Raw genomic sequence first — 21,687 nt, forward strand, 5'->3', positions numbered from 1 at the left:
CTACAATCAATAAAAGCTGTCACTTGTTTTAGTCCAATGCATTATAACTAAGTTTTGTTATAATCAGTGAAGCTGTCTGCACTCTACAATGAATCTCTTTGAAAACCATTGCAATTTAGTTATAACAATTCAGTGTTTTGAGCAGAGAGTGGATTCTGACTACTAAACTCTGAGTTTATGTCGTTCAACAACAAAAAATTATAATAAATAAAATAAAAAAATAAATAATAAATCAACAGATACTGTGTTTATTAGGGCTTAACAATATATCATTTGAGCATTGATATCGCAACGTTTATATCAGCAACAGTCACATCACAGGATCAGATTATTTATTAAAAATTAAAAGATAAAGATATTACATTATTTTTAGTATTCATACAATGATGACCATGTTATTTTACATTTTGACTGTGCAATTTCTGTACTTAAATACTGTTCGACTCCACAGAAAACCATAAAGCACTCTTTATTTATTTATTTTTGCTTGTTATTATTTATTATAATTTATCTAAATTAGTGTAAAATTTCCAAATAGAGCAATTCAAGCCATGTGGTGAAATGATATTCATATCGCAATATATATCGCAGCAAAAAAATATCGCAATGTGATATTTTTCCAAAATCGTGCAACCCTAATGTCTATGTTTGACTTAACTGCTCAACTGCCAAATTTATCCAGTCGGATTTACAAATATCTTATTACAGCTTCAACTGAGGGTGTTCATTTGTATTCGTAGGTACTTAGCTCTTCTAGCACCCCTACAAAAGTATTAAAATGTCTCATCAGTTATACCTTTTTTTCAGTGTGTAAAGTTCCATCCACAAAGCAGAATCACTCATAACTCAAACAAGATAAATTTACATGATGGGTAAGCAGTGCTTCCTACACATAGACTTTACTTGAGGGAGCTGCCCAGGTCAATTAACGGCCGCCCAAATATATTTTGTGAGACACTGCTACTATTATCCTCATTTTACCCTTTTTTTGTTTTCGCCCAATAGCCAAACATCCGCAATCGATTAACCAATGGAAAATCTTCTCTCGCCCTACACACTTCCTTCTCGTTGTGTGCATGCGAGAACTGTCAAAACTCCCAGACAGTATCATGTGCTCTGCAAAGATCCACAGGACCCACAGAGACGCACATTTTTGGGACTTAAAAATGCGTCTGGCCCGGGTTTCTAAATCTTTTGGTTTCGCTTTCTAAAGTCGTCGTTTGTTGGTTAATTGTATACGTGTTTGCATTACATTTTTATTTTAAGCCTGATTTACTGACTGACAGCACATGCACAGCCGCAAGAAAACTATTAAATAATTAATTCTTTGATCTAAACGACTCGGATAAACTTTTCTATACACTCCTATAGAGGAGGAAATTACATCTAAACTGGCTGCAAAATATTTGTACACCATTGGAAATAATTAACTCATTTACCTTATTTAAATAATCTACACTTTTTATTCTTGTAATTATTATACTTTTTAGAGATACTATTTTTATTCCTTTTTTTCAGTTTTCAATTTGATGTTGAGATTACACATTTTATACAAATCTAACATGCTTTGGCAATACTGTGCAAAATGTCACCAGCAGATTTTCCATATCAGCGGGTGCACATGGCTCCTCCTGAATAGAATAGAAGTTAAACAAATAGTGGATTTCTTTTTTTATTTCAAGTCATTTTTTTAAACTTCAACCCATTGAAAAGAAAAAGTGTATAACAGTGTCATAATAAATTAAAATAATGTTAAAAAAAATAAATAAATAAATCACCTTTTTTGTCGCATTTAGGTAGCCATGTGCCATGGGTAAAAGGTGTGCTTCAATCTGGCAACCACTGCAAGTATATATACTGTGGGAAGCACTGGGTAAGTATTCAGAAAAAGAATAATAAAAATCCAATCAAAAGAGAATAATAATAGTTTTATGTTTTTGCAAAACAAAATTAAAAACAGCAATAATAATATTAATAACAATCATCATTATCTATTCATAAGATCTGCAGTATTCTAGAAGTCCTAATTATTCACATTTTCCCCATGCATTCTTTATAAGAAAAAAGGTTTGATTTTTTATAAGATTTTTTTATAAAAATTTAGGGAAACCTTACAACACTGTAAAAAATACTACCTTGATACAGTTACATTCAAAGTCTACAAGTACCTACTAGAAATATTTCCTGTTTTAAGGTTCACTGTGTAAACAATATTAATATTAGTAATTATGCCTACAAAATTGTATCATTTTTACACTTAAATTTAACCACGGTATGGCCCCTCAACTGTTTTCCTCAAGTAAAATTATCTTGAATTTCCTGGAAAACGAAAAAAAAGGTTATTCTAAGATCAACTCGGTTGCACACAAACACATTCTCACATACTTCTGACTACATACTCATACATGCATTCATATCTGCATACCAAACATACGCACAATCAGTCACACGCACACTTTTAATGGTACCAGTACACAAAGACAAAAAAAAAAAAATGTAACTATCTGAAAACATGACAAACCACCATTGTCTACATCAGGTAACAATACAGAGCCTTCTAAAACACAAAGCATTAGGAAAACCGTGTTTCGAGTTCCTAAGATTCAGCTGAAGTAGAAAATGAAAACCGGAGAATGACAAGCCATGATTTATACCTCCAGAAGCAAAGATAACAGAACAATAGCGGTGGCCCTCCAGTAAGTACACAAAGGCGATTGTTGAGGTTTTTTAAGCTTTAAAGCAGGTTGTCACACTGAATTTTTTCTGCTTAATATTGCGCTTTCCTTTCCGATGGTCAACACGGCTCGTTAAAATGGTAAGCTAGGACAAAAAGTCACTGATCTGCCATTCATTCCATCAATCTGTCACTCATGTTCCCTTTTTTTATTCTAGGCTAAATGACCAAGACCCGGGTATCTCATTAGTTGTGTGCGCAGAAAGTCTTTTGATGCAAGCACTCACCCTCCTGGTCAATATATCCTACATTCAACCATCTTATTAAGTGGCGTTCCAGGAACAGAACAGGCCACCAAGGGCAGCGAGAGCTGTCTTTCCTGGTATTAGACCAACCCTCTAATGTTCCTCAGACTAGAATATGTCCAGCATATTATTTAAATAGTCCCACTCTCAATGTTTTTTTTTTCTTGATGCCACATTATTTTCGGAGACAACTGCATGCTGGAGGATACGACCCTCTCTGCCAGCTCTTCCTCTTTAGCCTGATTCGAATAAAGAGCTTTGAATTAAGTGGACAGCCCCCCTTAGACTAACAGCGGCGTGCCTTAAAGAAAGCGACCATGCCAGAGAAAATAATTTTGATTGACGTTACAAGGATATTTCCAGCCTGACTGATTTAATTGTGAATGCCAGGGGGCATCATCGGGGGCCAGGTAACAGCTCTTTTTGCGGGGTGATTTTTTGATCTGGGCTTCTCCCCGTGGTAGCGTCCGCACGGGCTCAGAGGGCCAGAGGGCAGAAGAACAAAGAGAACTTTATGCCTGTGAATTCCACTTCCTTGCCTTTGAAAACAAAGCTTCTGGAATGGGCAGTTAAACTGTGGAAGTAGATTCCCAAGCTCATTTGATGTTAAGTCTTTAGTGTCAAGAGTGGCATATTCATTTATGAAAAGCGAGGGAAAGAGAAAGAGAGCGAGCGAAGGAGAAAGGGAGGCAGCTGCATCTTCTAACAAACAGGCTTGCTGTGTCTTGGACGGAAGAGGTGTGGATGGCTTTTCAAACGGGGCCTGGAGGATTAGGGGATGAGAGCTTAATGAGAAACACGTCGGGCGTCAGCTGACTGAGCTGTCAGACGCCGTACTGCGCAGAGCTGGGGGTGAATGGGAACGGGGTGAGGGCCAAGGACCTCCGAACCTGCTCCGAGAGCTGTCGCCGGCTGCCCGATGTGTGACCCGTCGTGTATTCAAGGGTTGTAGGATCAAATCTCGACACCAATCAAGGCTGACCCAAACATCCAAAGGCTAGTCAATCAAAACCCATTGAACAACAAACCACTGAACATCTGTAACACATCATATACACAAACAAGTATATGGGTCAAAGAGAGAAAGGAGGTTTCAGGCATCAAAACAATGAAAATGTAATATTGTTTTTTATGCATTAGAATAAGCAAAGAATAATAACTACCTTTTTTCTAGTTCCAAGAATTAAAAAGAGACATACACTAAAATATTATCCAGTGTAACAGTTTATATTCAAAAAAAATACTATAAGTACATTTAGAATCATTTGATGATACAAAAACACTATTTAGGGATGGCATCAAATTCTAATTAGTTTTTATAATCCAAGCTTATTTAGTACATTTCAGCTTTTTTATCATTTAAAAAAAAATATATATATATATATATATATATATATATATATATATATATATATATATATATATATATATATATATATATATATATATAAAAACATTTAGTTTGGTCACTTATTCTTATATAAACTTTGATTAGTACTAGGGCGGCACAATATATCGTTTCAGCATAGCAAAGTGTGCATCTGCAATAGTCACATTCAATATATGCAATGTTGAGTGTGAATTATAGTTAACCAGGAGCTACAGAATTGTATTTAATTACTGTATTAATACAGAATGTATATGATTTTTGCAAAATTAACTAATTTTTGTCATGTTTCTAGTACAAATATCTACATTTTAAGGCAAAACAAGAATATTGCTTACCCCACTGGCAGATAATTTTGCTTGTATTAAGGAAAAATGAATTTTTTTACTTATTCTGATATGGCACTATTTTAATTTTTCTAAGAACTTTTTTTTATGTTTTGAATGGACACGCAAAGAAAGACAAAGTAAAGAAAAAAAAAAACATTTTGCATTGTGATTATTCAATTTCTGTACCTGAATAATGTTAGACTCCCCAGGAAACTGTCAAATAGAGCCATTCAAACTATCTTGTGAAACTGTATTCATAGCACAATATTTAATGATGACTAAAATATACCAATATCAGATGTCCAATATCATTAAGCCCTATTTAGTACGCACAAATATGTAAGAATGAAGAAGTTTGAACATCTAAATCCAAATACTCACCTCTATTTGGCAACTTTTTCACAAAAGAAATCTGAAATACAGCATTTGCTCACAAGAAATACAATGTCTATAAATTTGATAACTTTATGACACTAAAATGAGACTTCTATTCATCTTTTATTAGTAATAAACAAATATATAAATGAAAACAGTTGGAACTGCACTGTTAAGTAAGTGATTATTCATAAAGCTAAGATTTTTTGAGAGGTTTGAGTGTCCATTAGTCCACTATTAAGTCCATAACTTATTCTAGGCCTATTATACCATTGTTTTATTCTTTCAAAGAAAACCTATGGAGATTTATTTTTTTTTACACATTTTATAGCCAGCAAGGTAAGTCACTAGTCCACTCCCCTTCAAAGCTACCAGTCACACCACTTGAGATTTTTTTTTTTTCATGTCAGCAACATAAATGATATGGAAATATTTTTATTTGTAAGCAGAAGTAATTAATGTGTCAATAACCCAATCCTTGATATGTATGAATGTCAATAACAGACATATTTCCCTTCTATTAGCAAATATTTTCAAATAAATAAACAAATTCCTTCAAATTAAGTTCTTGCGCAAAACCTTGCATTTCTGGAATATTGATTTAGTACCATGTTTTTTTTGTGTGTGTTTTTTTTCACGCATGAAATATTCAAAAGATTATGATGCCACTGAATGCAATAAAGAGCTTTTTAAATATATATTTCTATATGATATTTTACTGAATATTTCTGAAATGGATAACAAAAATGTCCTTCAATTAAAGATAAATAATAGCTGAAGATGGAAATAACATGCTAAACAGATACAGCAGAGATTGTAATTGAACTGGATTTCATTCTATGCATTCAGGCTCTAATCGTTGTGTTTTTTTTTTTTTAGTGTATGACAAGTTGCAAGACAATATGAATATATGCATATGGTTTGGAACTGGCAGTTTGTTGTGAAGTTTCATTATGAATAAACAGCAAAAAGTGCATGACAAAAAAAGTCATTGCTTTCTAAATTTAAACTTTAACACCTTACATCTTAAGCACACACAGATATATTGCCTGCATTTCCTTGTGACATCTCATATTAAAAGATCATCTTCCCAATTGCCAAGGGTTTGTTTTGAAAGAAGGGTTATTTTTTTGTTCTTCATCAAATGTAAAATGCTCAATTTCGAGCTTCTAATATCACCAATACCTGTGTGCCCAATAATTTGAGGAGGAATTTGAGATTTGAATGCAGATTTATGCATTGAGTTAAAAATGAGCTGCCAGATGCAGCACAGTTGTTTGCGCTGATGGTGATCTCACTGTATGTCTCATGTTGTCCTACGGCAATGTTTGGCAGACGCCTTTGCATAAAGGTTATTTGAGGAAGAATTTTGATTTTAAACAATGTCTGTAACATTGTTTTAACCACAAAATGATGAAAACAGAAGACTGGAGGGAAGCAACCGAGTGTGTGTAAACAAACTTTCATCAAATGAAACTTTTCTCTGTCAACGTTCTTTCGCACAATATTCTAAACCGGGAGCTTCTCTCATGTTTAGTTTGAATATTAACCAGGGCTGGGCGATATTGCAAAAAAAATGATCACAATATGTTTCATATCAGTCGATATTGATAATTATTGAATACTTTTTAACAATACATTGAGGAATATTAAGATTTTTTATTTAACAACTTTATTTTAATTTACCAACATTACTATGGCAAATAGATTTAAGTCAAAAACAAAAACATTTAAACAAAATATTTGACCTCTTTATAATAGACATTCGTGTTAAAGAGACTGGATAAATAAAATGTTACAAAGTGTGCAACTAAGGTAAATCAACATCTGCTTGGTGTGAATATTAATGACACAGTAAAACGAAAACTCTGCAAACAAAGATTATGATAATCCAATCTGAACTTTCAAGTAAAGGAACCAACCACCATTCAAATACATGATTAACGTTACAAATTGTGGAGTTGAATGACTACATTACCCCATGCTAAAAAAATCTTTCAGATGGGGAGCTAGTGGCTGGGATGCACAAGAGAAGAAACCAAAAAGCTACTCTTGCGACCTCCTTTTTTTTTGCAATCTCCTCACTGCTGCTATACGGCACTCATTTTCGCATGTGTTGTTATTCTGACGTGAAGTGACAAGCGCAAGTGCGTGCTTTCACTCACCATTTTCTATGGCGTCTCTTGTAACAAGGTGACCATTCTCTCAGAGGATGACAAAAAGACAAATTATTGCTGCAGCTCTGATACAAATTTATGGACAAAAGTAAAAAGCATTGCAGTGTTAGGGTGCGCAGTGTTTGTCTCAGGTAATTAGTTTACCGTTACATTACTGAAATGTGTATAATTCCATACAAAGTGTGAAGCAGATTGGTTAGTTCTACTTGCATGAATTGCGGTGTGCTCGGGGCATTCGGAAAAGTTCAGATGTTTTTTTTTTACAAGATGTACCTGGAAAATGCGCGTGGTTCACATGTGCGCTGCTTGCACAAAATGTGCGTGCTGCTCCCATTTGCGCGCCTCCATTGGAAATGACAAACTTACATCCCAAGCTTATTGGCATTCCTTCCAAGGTGCACACTTAGCTGCCACATTTAAATAAAACTATAGCCTTCATACCGACAGTACATATCGAATCTTTACAATGGTGTTCGGTCAATAAATATCGATACCGATTTTATCGCCCAGCCCCAATGTAAAATTGTTGAACCAGAGTTCAAGTTTGACCAATAAATAATAATAATAATAATAATAATAATAATAATAATAATAATAATAATAATAATAATAATAATAATAATAATAATAATGTGATAAAAATTACCATAAAACAAAATAATAGTTATTGAAAAAGATGGAACGCAAAAAGCATTGCTCAGTCAGTAAATTATACTTATGAATACTTCTTATTCTGCCTTCCGTGCTAATGCATTTTAAGCCATTTTCATACATGCAATCTACTATCATTCTTCGTGTTGCTACTTTACACGAATACAAGTGTGTTAATTTGCCATTCTGAACAGTTGGACACCATCATCTCAATGTAATGATCGAAATCTCAAGTTGTACTCCGAGGACCAGATTTTGACGCCCATAATTACAATAACATTTCCAATCACAAGCTATCTACTTAGCGATATTAGCGGGCCTGGTCTGATGGAGATATTATCCCTGGTTTATCTCGCGCTGTTATTTTTGGATGGTACGGATCAAAGCTCCCATGCTGGCACGCTGCGTAACCTGCCCAGCGCATTTGGAACGTGTGATTTTAGGCGATGATTATTTAACCAGGGCAGCATTGTTGATTTTATTATATAAGTCAATAATCTTCTCTATTCCCCAGATTTAGTTAATCTTCCTAATTACAAATTAGCATTCTCCACATACCAGTCCTAGATTTCCAAATTAACACCCCCGCTTCTAGGGGACGGTGAATCAGCCATGCTCTCTAATTCCTCCATGGACTGTCTGACGCACAGCAGATTTCTCTCTCCACCTCCTTCTTCTTCTGTCATTTTCCCCCTCAATTGTCTGCTTCAGGGAGGAGGGTGGAGGGAAAAAGAGAGAAGAAAAAAAACGACAAGACTGCAGCATTGGCATCCTTTTTTTCCATCTCTCTCTCTCACTCACACACACTGCTGGATCAGTGTGTTTTGATCAGGAGCATTAATAACAATTAGGAATCTAAATGGTGAGGTGGGGCCTAACCGTTTCCCCCTGTCTCTCTTCATCAGGGAATATTGGCAGCACTTGAGGATCGTTAGGTGGCGCTGCTTGGAATGCGATGGAAAAATCTAGATGAGGCCTGTCAAAATGTTTTGGACGGAGTGTGGTAAATGAATTCTGATAGCATGTTAATATGAAGCATTGTATCATTAGACTGCAGGATCGTCAGATTTGTTGTGCGGCTTATAATGAAGACAGAATAAGACTCTCTCTGGCAGAGAAAATCATGTTTTAGCAGGAAATCTGTTTTAGGGACTTAAAACGTTTTTAATTTATATCATCAATGCATTATTTATAAGTTTCCGAGGCCGTCGAGCACATATAAACAAGCGAGCAAATAATAAACAACGACACAAACATATCTAAAAAATGAAAATCTTTTCATACCATTAATTACGTTACAACAGAAACGATCGGGTAACTCTTGCAAACGCTGCCGCGCATTATCAAACATCAAGCACTAGTCGGCGTGTTTACAATACATCAGACATTCCTCCAGTGGCCAAAATGTTTGATTTCCCCCAGAACCAATGGTCAAAACATTGAACTTTCCCCGTCGCTATCCGCGCCGTCTTTGAGGGTTTAAATCCCTGCTCTTCCAGCATGAAAGCGTGAGATGAAAACACGCTCTCAAAGTCCCACGTCAAATACAAAGTTAAGGGCAACAAGGGTGGAAATAAACAGATTTGAAAAAGCAATCAACATTTCCCTAAAGCTCAGGAGCTGATTTGCATCCGATTCCGAGATCATGTTTTATTTATCAGTAATCACAACCAATCAGGAGAGAAATTAATCAATGGAAGCGTTAGCAGCAGCGATATCCGGCCATCTGGGGGTCACACTTATCTCGCCTTCAGCCTGCCACGCCGCCTCACTCCCGGGCACCCGCTCCTGCCCTGATCCGCCCCCACCCGCTTTCCACCAGGCTTGTCATGGGCTCATATTTAGGTGACTGGGTTTTTTTTTTCTCCAATGAGCTCTAAGGAACTCCATATGGCCAGGATCAAAGGTGTTGCTGGGTGCATGGTTCTGCTTTATTGCCAGCCGCTGCTGTTAATTAGAAAACAAGATCAGAGGCAGTATTAAAATCCAATTAAATTGATATGAACAGATTGCCAAGTGATGTTCGCTAATGTATAATTGAGCACCATGCAAATTTCAGTGGCTGCCTTTTGTTTTCGCATGTCTCTTCGTCTATCTCTCTCGCACAGAATGAGCAATGGAGCTTGAAAGTTTTTTTTTTTTTTGGCTTCTGCTAAAGATAAACAAGTTAATGCTATGAGATGGGGGCACTGCTTTCATCAGTTAAGCTAAAGCGATATTTTGCCTGGTGCTATGGGGCTGCTGGCTAGAGGGCTGAGGGGCAGGGAGAGAGAGAGATCCGACCCCACGGGGACACTAAACGCCTGCTTCAACATGCCCACAGGACAGGCTGGACTGGATCAGTGAACTTAAAGTGAATCATAAAGAAAGCCAGCGGCATGTCTGAATCCATTTTTAACAGAGTAAGGTGGCATTTACCTGTGTTCATAATTACACCAAGACCAACGTCAGGTGGACTGCTACAGAGTGTACTTACATGTGGAGTTCAAAGCTTCCACATAACATATTCAGGTCTACAGGACATTACTTTTGTTTGACAATGACTAAACTTGACACCTGTTAAATTGAATAGTAAAAAGGTGTATCATCTTGGGTGATCTAAAACATTTAGTAATACTTTAGAATAACGGTCCATTGGTTAATGTATTTACTAACATTAATTAGGTATGAAAAATATTGCAAAGTATTTATTAATCATTTCTACATTTAATAATGCATTTTTATATATAAAAGTTTAATATCCAAAAAACACTATTTAATGCTCTGTGAGTTAACATGAACGAAAGCAGCTTCAATTAAATAACATTACCTAATGTTAACAAAGATTAATAAATACAGTAATAAACGTATTATTGTTTGTGTTATTAAATGCATTAACTGAAATTAATGAACCATTATTTTAAAGTATTACTCAACATTTTAATGCAGTGTGAAAAACTTATGACATCAAATCTCAAATGGAACAAAACAGACAAAAATAATGAAAAAAGTGATTAAAAATTAAGTAATAAAAGTATATTAATCTACTGATCAATTTTGGAGGTATTCACCAGTGTTTGGATGCATTGCATACTACCTTCATTCCTCAAAAAAAAGTTTTTTTATTCAATATGGTGCAATAGAGTTATCAAAAATACATACAATAATAAATCTAGTGTTTGCTTGATACAGAACCACACAGACAGAATGGTTTCAAGCGGGTTTCTGTTCTGAACTGACATTAGAAATGGAAAATCTCACAAAATGACCAAAAATCTTACTTTAAATATTCCATTCAATTTTATTTGTATAGTGCTTTTCACAATAATCATTGTTTCAAATCGGCTTTAAAAAAGGTGCACATTATTGTATTACAATCAAATTCAGCAAGAATTAAGGTTATTAGTTACCATAACTTATATATATATATATATATATATATATATATATATATATATATATATATATATATATATATATATATATATATATATATATATAACTAGTAACTAATAGCATTTAATAGTTACTATATTTAAACATGGTTAACCTGCAGTTATAACATAGGGCCAGACAGAATCTGCGCATGTTTTTTTGCTATTTGTGCAGAGAATTTTGTAAAAAAAAAAAAAAACAAATCTGCTGATTTATGCGGAATGATTTTAGGAGTATCAAATCTAAAAAACCTAATATATTAAATAAAAAAAAAATACTTTCATTTAAATGTTAACAATGCAAATTGAATTAGATCCACTTAATTGTTAAACACAGCAAGTCTCATAATTTATATCTACTAAAAGACAGAAAATATTACTTTACAAACTGTATTGTAAATAAATCATATGGACATTTTAATACTATTATTATATCACAATAAGATTAGTGAAATTAATAAAAAAACTGAATAAATATGAATTTACACACATTTACACAAGTAAATACATATACCCAATGATGGGCTAAAAGTCTGCAGAAATCTGTGGATTTCTGCGTGCGCAGATTCTGTGTGGGCCTACATGTAGGTGATGTCCAAGTTTAATGAGGTGTATTTGGGTGTATGTCCTTGAAATATGCGCCATGTTTCTTATCAAACATGCCTATATAGGTTTGTTGTGGTGTTGCTATTAACAGGTTCTATTTAAGATGCTGTGTTTCATAATAATAGAGTAATACATTACATTTACATGATTTAATGTATCATAAATGATTTACACAAGACATTCACTAAAATTTCATTCAGTGTAACAAGAGTGTATATGCCAAAAAAAATTACAGGTACATTTATAAATAAAATATAGTCAAAAACACACAAAGCAGGTCATACAATAACAATATTTGAGTACCTTACCAATTAAAATAATAATAATAATAAAGCTCACATATGTTGCCTTGGGGGGGGGGGGGGGTTATTTATCCATATTTATTATTTGTATGCAATGCGCTGTGAAAACCATGTTACAAACTACATGTGAATGATTTGCAATGTCATTAGCGTTACACTTGTGTGCAACTGGCATCATTTTTTGCACAGGGGTGAGAATCATTTTGAATTACAAGATTGATTTTGCCGCTAAAAACCTTACAAGAGGGTTTTCTGCCATTGAAATTTGACGTGTGAACCGACTAAAGTATGTTCCCAAACAAAAGGAGACGTTGTTAAGTCTGAAAATGGGATCGCATGACACATTGTTTCTCACATGCTTTTTACACCTTCAATGACAATGTGTTGTCTTCCTGCTCGTGACACATCCTGACAGCGTGCACATGTGTGCGCGCATTTGTACGCTAGCATGCTTTTATGCATAGATCATGTCTACATGCATACATTAGTATATGGTTTCATTTATATGCAAATTCAAGACGAAAACACACAGCAAGACAAACACAACCGCGTTCCTGACAAAACAACACAATTTTCGGCGCTTGTGCCTAATCAATAGACATCCTACATCACCACGGTGGTGACAAAACTGTGACGGAGAGGCACTAATAAGGAGCATTGTTCGCCTGTGAATGACTGCTCTGCCTGCAAACGTGCTCTTCAGCGAGCCGGGCTAGCGATGCTCCGAGGCCCCGAATCTGACAGGGGGTACCGGGAGCGCGGAGTGGCTGCAGCTGTTGGTCTTTGTGTGCGTGTCCCTCCGCCCCCGACGTCAGCTGAAAGGTCCTTGCAGTCAAGTGAATAGCGGGCGAAAAAAAAACGCCTTCAATCCCACAAAATAGCACGCTAATGTCAGGAAATAAAACTCGAGTATCGGAAATTGCGCCAAAAGCTTCACCGTAAATTGCAGATAAAGGGAAATATGCTTTTTTTATGAATAGCAATAAAAAACCTCAATAATTTGCAATAAAAGGGATATGTGAAACATGTAAAGGCATTGGTGTGGCGCAGGAGCTCGGAGACAGGGGTGGCTTTTTGGGTGGGGGGTGTGGGGTGTTCAGCATTGAGAAAGTCGTCGAGAGCAGGGATTCTGATTGAGGAATCAGTGCTATTCACGTGAGGTTTAAATAAACCAAATCTGGCCCAGGAACTGTCTGTAATAAATGAAAAACATGATTGAAGGAACACAATTTATTCATCTCTTCAGACTGTCCAAGGTACGAGCTGTAATCAGACTGATTGTTAAGGTTTTTCTTTTTTAAACAGGTAGAACCTTAGTCTCATGTCATCTCTAATGTGTAAGTTTAAGCAATAGATCACTCAAAGTATAAGAATTCAGTTTTTTTTTTTATTCAGTCATTAGTTTTATAAGTTTTTTTATGCAGAGGACCACAAATGCAAAGGTCAAACAATATCAGTCAAATAAGATTGTTGTTTCCTTCTTTATTTTTAATATAACATGTACAGTTGAAGTCAGAATTATGAAACCCCCTGAATTATTAGCCCCCCGTTTATTTTTTCCCCAATTTTAGAAATCACATTTGTAAACGTAATAGTTTTAATAACTCATTTCTAATAACTGATTTACTTTATCTTTGCCATGATGACTAAATAATATTTTACAAGACACTTCTATACAGCTTAAAGTGACATTTAAAGGCTTAATTAGGTTAACTAGGCAGGTTAGGGTAATTTGGCAAGTTATTGTATAACGATGGTTTGTTCTGTAAACTAGCGAAAAAATATAGCTAAAAAGGGCTAATAATACTGACCTTAAATGGCATTTTTAAAAAAAATATTTCAGCTTTTATCAGTTTTTAGCTGAAAAAAAAAAACAAATAAGACTTTCTCCAGACGAATATTATCAGACATACTGTGAATTTGTTCCTTGCTCTGTTAAACATCATTTTGGGAAATATTTAAAAAAGAAAAAAAATTCAAAGGGGGTTTAATAATTCTGATTTCAACTGTATTCACCTTATTCTTTGTGTACGAGCGGTCGCAGTCATTTGAATCTTTTTGGCTCAAGACTTACCGTCTCATTCACTTCCATTCATTTTTAGACGTTAAAAACAGCTCGTTTTGCTGCTTGATTTTGCAAACTGACATTTTTTTATCATATGATTCTGCTTTGTTAGTATAATCATGCAAACACTAGCTTGTGGAGCAAGTCGTTTGACCGTTTTCTGCGGTTTATTATTCCCAGTCATTTCTCCCATAGGGAGCTGAATTAGAAGTTCTAAAACAAGTGCAAAAACAAGCGCATTTCCGCATTGAAGAATAAGGTCAATATGGCAGGGATCGCCGAACTTGTTCCTGGAGGTCCGTTGTCCTGCAGATTTTAGCTCCAACCCTAATCAACACACCTGAACAAGCTAATCAAGATCTTACTAGGTATACTTGAAACATCCAGGCAAGTGTGTTGAGGCAAGTTAGAGCTAAACCCTGCAGGGCACCGGACCTCCAGGAACGAGATTGGTGGTATATGGCAATACGGCTTTTTGACTAATTATAAGAATAAGAATTATTGATTGGTGTATTTAAAGACTATTTTATCAAGTTAATTCATATATCTCTATTTATTTATATTAATATTTAAATCTAGGTTAACCAATTGTCAGCAAAGTAAATTTTTACATATATTTTAAATCAGAACATGTCGTTTCATTTTGACAAATGTAATGCTCAGCATATTTAAGTACACCCCCTCATATATTTAATAGGAAGCTATACAATTTTATTTTTGCGCACATAAATTAGTCAGTACTGAAGCCAAATCTGGAGCTTATCTAACAAAACTTACGATAATGGTCCAAAACTAGTACATCCAAATTTACGTTTTATAAAAATATAAAATACAAATTAAAAAAAAAAAAAAGAGGAGAAATCAGGAGAAGCAAAAAAGTTGAAATTTTGCGGGTTGTAATTTTTTTATGCAATATTTTGCTTAAATTTGTTTCATCTTTCACTTTCTAAAGTTGCCCGGTGACTTAAATATTATTTTAATAAATATATCCGTTTATTAAATCATTTTTTTTTTTAAATGCACCAAAATACATTGCCTATATTCACTGAGAAATTGATAAAAAATATTAATTTTCAAAATGGGGTGTACTCAATTATGCTGAGCACTGTATATCCATAACACTAAATCATGACATAGATTTCTTTCTACACATTTAATATTTATAAGGTAATTATTGAAAATGAACCAATAAAAATGGTATGTACTAACATTCGCATGTACATTTTTTTTTTAGCAAATTAAAAAAAAATACAGAATTTTAGACATTTTAAAAAAGTCCAGCTCTGCTTAAATTGACAAATGCAAAAAATAAATATATATAAAAAAAAACACTGAACCCTATTCGAACACCGTACATAACACCACTAAGGGGCCTAAACACCAACAAATAGACGTAGTGAATGAGATGTTTGTGAGATGTCACAGTACATCACCAAAATCCCTTCCAAACCTTTCTGTCTCCAACTCAGCGTGCTTTTCACACGCATTAATGTATGACTGTAACATAACTGTCCGGCCATTACCACTAAATTATGCACTGGAAAATTCTCTCTTTATTAAAGTCATATTTCGCAGTGGCAGATGGTTCCACGCTGAGCTGAAGCAAGGAGCATAATTAAACGCGACACTTTCCCCTGATCCAGTTTCCAGAGCAGGCCTGGGCGGTGGGGCGTTTGCTTTGGAGCCGTGCACTAAGTCTAGTACCCAGATCTGCCACCTCTGTCACTGACTGTTATCATCCGGAAAACCACATATGCATGTGTGTGTGCTTATTTGTTGGAATAAAAATGCATATATGCATGCCTATTTTCCAGCAGACAATTATTTATCTGTCATTCTTATTTGTTTGCAAATTTAACAATAATCAGTGAAATATATTACGCCTACTGTCATAATTTAAAGCATTGACACTGTGAAAAAAACAAATACTCTGTACATATATTTCAATCATGCAATTAAGTTTTAAGGTCTCCAAAGACTTTGCATGAGACTCTCTTAGATATAACCTTAAGAAAATGAATCTCTTTTGAGTCATTCGCATTAACCCTTTGGTCTTTCTAGACTTTGCAAAAAAAGGGCGTCACTCGCACAATCTCAAAGAGATCATTTAGGAGAGTGTTTACAATAAAAAATGCACCTCCTTCAGCAGTAAATTAGAGGTATTTATGCAGCTTTCTAAAATAATTGCTTCTAAATAATGTCAAGCGGCTCCCTGGATTAAATTTCCCACCAGAGGAAAGAACTTCCATAGACGCACACTTTGAATAATTTGTTTTGATCTGTTAATACATATCGATGTTACCAGCCTAATGAGCTACTGTAACAGCATGTACAGAAAGCTGATTAACACCACAGTGGTTAAATTGTCTGTACTTCCTTAAAACACTTCAACTCTAATATTAAGGTGTTTTTAAAGCATATATATACTTAAAAAATGTACTAGGGTTGGTAATATGGCGGAAAACCTAAATTTGAATTTCTTTCTTAAATAAAAGGAAAATTCAAGTTATATTCGAATTCTAAAAGGCAATTTTAATGTTAAAGATAAAAGTATTGTATTGTCTGCTATGCAAACAAGAGGGCGCAATCGAGAACAATAAACAAATATAAACCAGATTAAGCAATCGCATCTTTTATTGAAATGAAATGACAATAAATTTAAGGCTGCATTTACACTGCAGATCATGATAGTCAATACCGATTTTGTGACTCTATCTGATTTTTGACGACCCACTTATATTATCTTTTAAACGTGACCTGCATCCAATTGTCTGCATTTACTCCGCACAGGGCAAAGATGCAATGACCAGAGGAAAAAAAAAAAAAAAAAAAAAAGGAGCAGGCGCTGACTGACAGCAGATAAGAAAAGAGCACTTTTTTCCTCAATTCCTGTATTTAATCTGTTCGCAGGGTTTTTTTTAATTTTTATTCTTTTTAACAAGTTGTTTCTATAGTTATGACAGACAAGTTCTCATTTAGCCATCTTATATTGAAGTTTATTTATAAATTAATTTCGAGAGGATCATGTGCTTATGATTGACCGCAGCTGGTCCCGCATTAGCTAATGATTCACCAATCGGATGATTCCCAACTCATAAATAACCAGAGTTTCTTACCTCAGTTATCTTCGGCTCGAAGAATTCCTCCTTCTACCCCTACTCCTCCTTTCTTTTCATTAATAGGGTGGCACGGCGGCCCAGTGGTTAGCACTGTTGCCACACAGCAAGTACGTCACTGGTCCAAGTATCTAACAGGCCAGTCGACGTTTCAGTGCGGAGTTTACACATTCTCCCTGTGCTCATGTGGGTTTCTCCCGGGTTCTCCGGTTTCCTCCCACAGTCCAACTTGCGACATAGATGAATTGACCAAACCAAATTAGCACCATAGATGAGCTCTTGATCAGCAATACATCTCTCTGTAGGAATCTCTAATTTGTCATTAGCCATAAATAAGCAGTTCTCGAGACCTACCTGAACTCAAACTCCCCTCTTACCCTGCAAACGGGAGGGAGCCTCAAGCTCGAGGATCTTATCAGCTCAGGGCTCTCTCCCGGGACTGCATGCCAAACACGCTTTATAATCAATCATCAGCTAAGTGTGAACTCTTTAAATCTAGGCCTTTTAAAGCCAGTAAGCATCTTAATGTCAATTCCATGGCGTGATGTATGCAACAGTTTTAGTTTAGCCTATGTTTACGTGGTGGATGTTGTGCTCTCTCTCTCTTTCGTTAACATGCTTAAAAACTTGTGCTACATGACAACATAAAAGCTTTTTAATGACGTGCGACTCACATTGGTAGGTAAAAATCCAATCTACCTGCTTACACTACAAACACGAGGACACAGATCGGATTCATATCAAATAAATTCTCAAATGAACAAGGCCTGAATCTGATTTGAGTAAAACGGAATCCATGTGATTTTTTTCCTGCTTACACGTACATGGGTCATATCTGATCAGTGCCGCATGGGAGAAAGAATAAATAAATTTTTTAAAAAAATCTGAATTGGGTCACTTGAACCATGCAGTGTAAATGCAGCCTAAGTGCAAAACCTTTTAAACAAAACTGTTCTTAAATAAAATATAATTTCCTTAATGTGCATGTAAGGCATGTAAAACTGAGTGCATCAATAACCTGAGAAATTGCACTTCAACAGACAGTATAACGTTTGTATGACCACTTGAACACAAAATGGCAAACTGCCATTCAGAATTATACACAACTATAGAATTTGTCAAAAACATAGAGCTTAGTGTGAATCTGTCTTATGTGAAACAAAATAAACTTTCAAAATGTCTAGGAGCCCTACTAAAAAAAGGTTATATGTGAGATGATTTTATTAAAGTACAATATATGTTTCTTAGATGTTTCCAAAGAACAGCTATTTAGAAATAACATCTGGAACACAACATAAACAGTTATGAAATATTTGCATCTCGTTGGTGAAAATGCAAATGTGACATGCATTTGACTGGAACACAATGAGGTCAAAAGTGAGACATTTCACTGCTGAAAATCCCAGCTTCAATTGTGTCTGGAACACACTTAACATGCTGTAAGGTGCACTAACCTCGCTGAAGCAGAACTAGCCGTCATCTGTGAAGTGATGTCAAATGACGCATCTCGCTGAGGTCCACGGTCCTTTGATCTGCCCCGAGTTCACAGGTCAGATGTCTAGCAGCATTCTAGACATTATTTCCTAGTAGGAAAACTCATAATTACAAGTTGTCTGGAACACCACATATGTTAACAAAAAGCAACAGTTTCAGTTACATCATCAGGTCTCATGCCTATAGTCATACTAAAAATTTAAATGCAAGTTTTTGCACTGGTCTTGTATTGGTCAAACTGCTTCCAAACATTTGAGACCTGAGACATTTGAGAAACATTATAGACACCTAATCAAACTAGGATCAGGAAAATGTCATAAACAACTATTTAAGAAAAACATTGAATGTTCTTTTTTTTTTCTTCTTGACAGTCATAATGTTGCCCATGGTTTAATACTGGCACCAATAACGGATCTCCTTGCAACAAAATCTTCATTTGTGTGTGAGATGGATGAATTCCTGCTGCCGTTTTGACTTGATAAGATCTTCATGAGAGAAAGTGAAATAAAACACAATCACGCTTGAACAACAAACATGTGTAGCCCATCACACACCACTGTTTTGTGCAGCATCAGTTGCAACAAATAAATCACACAAATGCCGTTCTGAACATTCACAGAGTGAACCTCTAAACCTGGACTAAATGTATCATTTTCATTTATAGTCTCCATCAACTGAGAGCTAAACTACAAGTATAAACACTCTTAAAGGGACGGTGTAAAATGTAAATTTCCAGTGTTTTGAAAAGACACACAGAAATTTTCATTTACTCAGCCTCAGGTCATCCAAGATGTAGGTGACTTTTTTCTTTAGTAGAAAATTTTTGTAGCTAAAACCATTCTCCACTGGTACTGAAATAATAGAGGTCAGTGTGTGCCATCGCCTTAAAATAAATAAATAAATAAATAAATAAATAAATAAATAAATAAATATATATATATATATATATATATATATATATATATATATATATATATATATATATACACATACATATACACACACACAAAACAAACCATAATTACTAACAGTGGCTCTTAACAATGCACTAAGGTCTTATTAAACGAAACAACCACTCGATGCAACAAACATTACAACTTTCGTACCTGTTATCCACAGCGTGGTCAAATGGCTCTGCAAAGCAAGCACTACGACTACATCTTATTGCATAATGATATAAACACAAGTGCAAAAATCACACACAAGTTGACGCACTTGAGTTTGTTTACCACAGATACCGCAAAACTTTTATTATGTGACAAGATGCTCATAGTGCATACATCAAAAGACAATGGTTCTAGCTACATAAATATGTACTGTTATACTAAAGAAACTACGTCTTGGATGGCCAGAAGAAGGGCTGTGCGATTAATCGAAATTATGATTTGAAATGTTGCGATTAGCCAAATCACAAGAGGCTGCAATTTAAAACATGCCCAGAGCAAATGCGTGCACGGCATCTGTGTGTGACAGTCTTACTAGCCAATTGAGTGTGCACACTTTCGTTCTGCCCAATCAGAACTTTGCAACCGAACTATGCAGAATGCTCACAGAAAACAAACAAACAGGAAAGCGTGGACGATAGGGACGATGGTGTCTGCTGCTTCAGAAGCATTGACAGACGAATTACTATTAGAGAAAAAACAGCACATCGGTAATATGGGAATATTTTGGTTTTAAAGTCACAAAAAACGGCTCAAGTTTATTGTTTTGATAACTTCATGTTTATTTCGCATGCATTCACAGCTCGTGATGCTGGTATGTACATGGTCTGGAGTGACTGACTGTATTGTAATGTGCTACATAAATATAATTTGTCATTTTATTTTCATAAGACGGTTATACATAGATGCATTAGCTGCAAAATTTTAAGGCAGTTTATCGATTTAAATGCTTCTAATTGAATATTACGTCATTCAATGCGACTATACACATTACTTTACAGGGAGCTCAAGACCTATTAACTACACTTTGTTTTAAGAACATGTTAATAAATTTAGTTACTAACTAGCTAGTTACAAAGCCCCTAGTGTGGACTTTACCTTCCAGTTTGAGAAAGAACTTACGAACAGCTGGCGCAACCCTACCCAGGAGATAACTAGTGCCATAACAAACTACCTGGCTGAAGACACAGTGCCTTTTAATGCAGTGACCAAAGTGGGACTTCTCTAAATGCAGGATAGGAGATATACACTTCCATCTCGCACATATTTTAGCCATTTTGGAAAACCACAGCTGTACGTTTAACCTCATGATATTATGTGTAGCATCTATGATAATTATTTTGTTTTAGACAATATAAGCTACAGAAAGCCATATTAGTTTGCTGAGTGTTTTGTATTTTTATCATTATTATATCTTTGTTTGTATAATAAGCTGAACTATCTCCCTAATTTAAGTTCAACTTGCTTACAGAAAGGTAAGGTCATTTTATTTGTGCTTACTGTTTGCTCTGGAGAAAAATTTCTGAATATTTAAAAACCATTTTGAATAAATGTTCAATTAAGTTAATATCTTTTTAGTTCCCTTTCAGCAGTAAGAAGCTACGATACAGAGTATTGAGCTGAAGCTTGACTACAAAAAAAAAAAAAGAAAAGAAAAAATAATTCGCGAATCAAATCGCAATATCTCTCAAAAAAACATAATCACAATTGGATATTTTCCCCAAATCGCACAGCACTAGCCTGAAGACAAGAAATTGACATTTTTAGATTAACTTTCTCTTTAAAAAGCAAATAATAAGCTTTTATCAAACATAAAAAACTTGCAAAATGATTGTTAAATGCACAAAGT

General features: G+C 35.0%; 1 long non-coding RNA gene across 1 annotated transcript in view; it reads right to left on the minus strand.

The window, feature by feature from the left end:
• The window catches only part of LOC130244396 (uncharacterized), a 161,925-nt gene that overhangs the window by 113,506 nt on the left and 26,732 nt on the right, over positions 1-21,687 (minus strand). Inside the window, exon 2 of the long non-coding RNA XR_008839232.1 lies at positions 18,855-18,983. This is a non-coding gene — a long non-coding RNA (uncharacterized LOC130244396). The remainder of the gene's footprint in view (positions 1-18,854; positions 18,984-21,687) is intronic.

The sequence above is a fragment of the Danio aesculapii genome, chromosome 17 (genome assembly GCF_903798145.1).
Source record: "Danio aesculapii chromosome 17, fDanAes4.1, whole genome shotgun sequence".
In the NCBI taxonomy this organism is placed as follows: domain Eukaryota; kingdom Metazoa; phylum Chordata; class Actinopteri; order Cypriniformes; family Danionidae; genus Danio; species Danio aesculapii.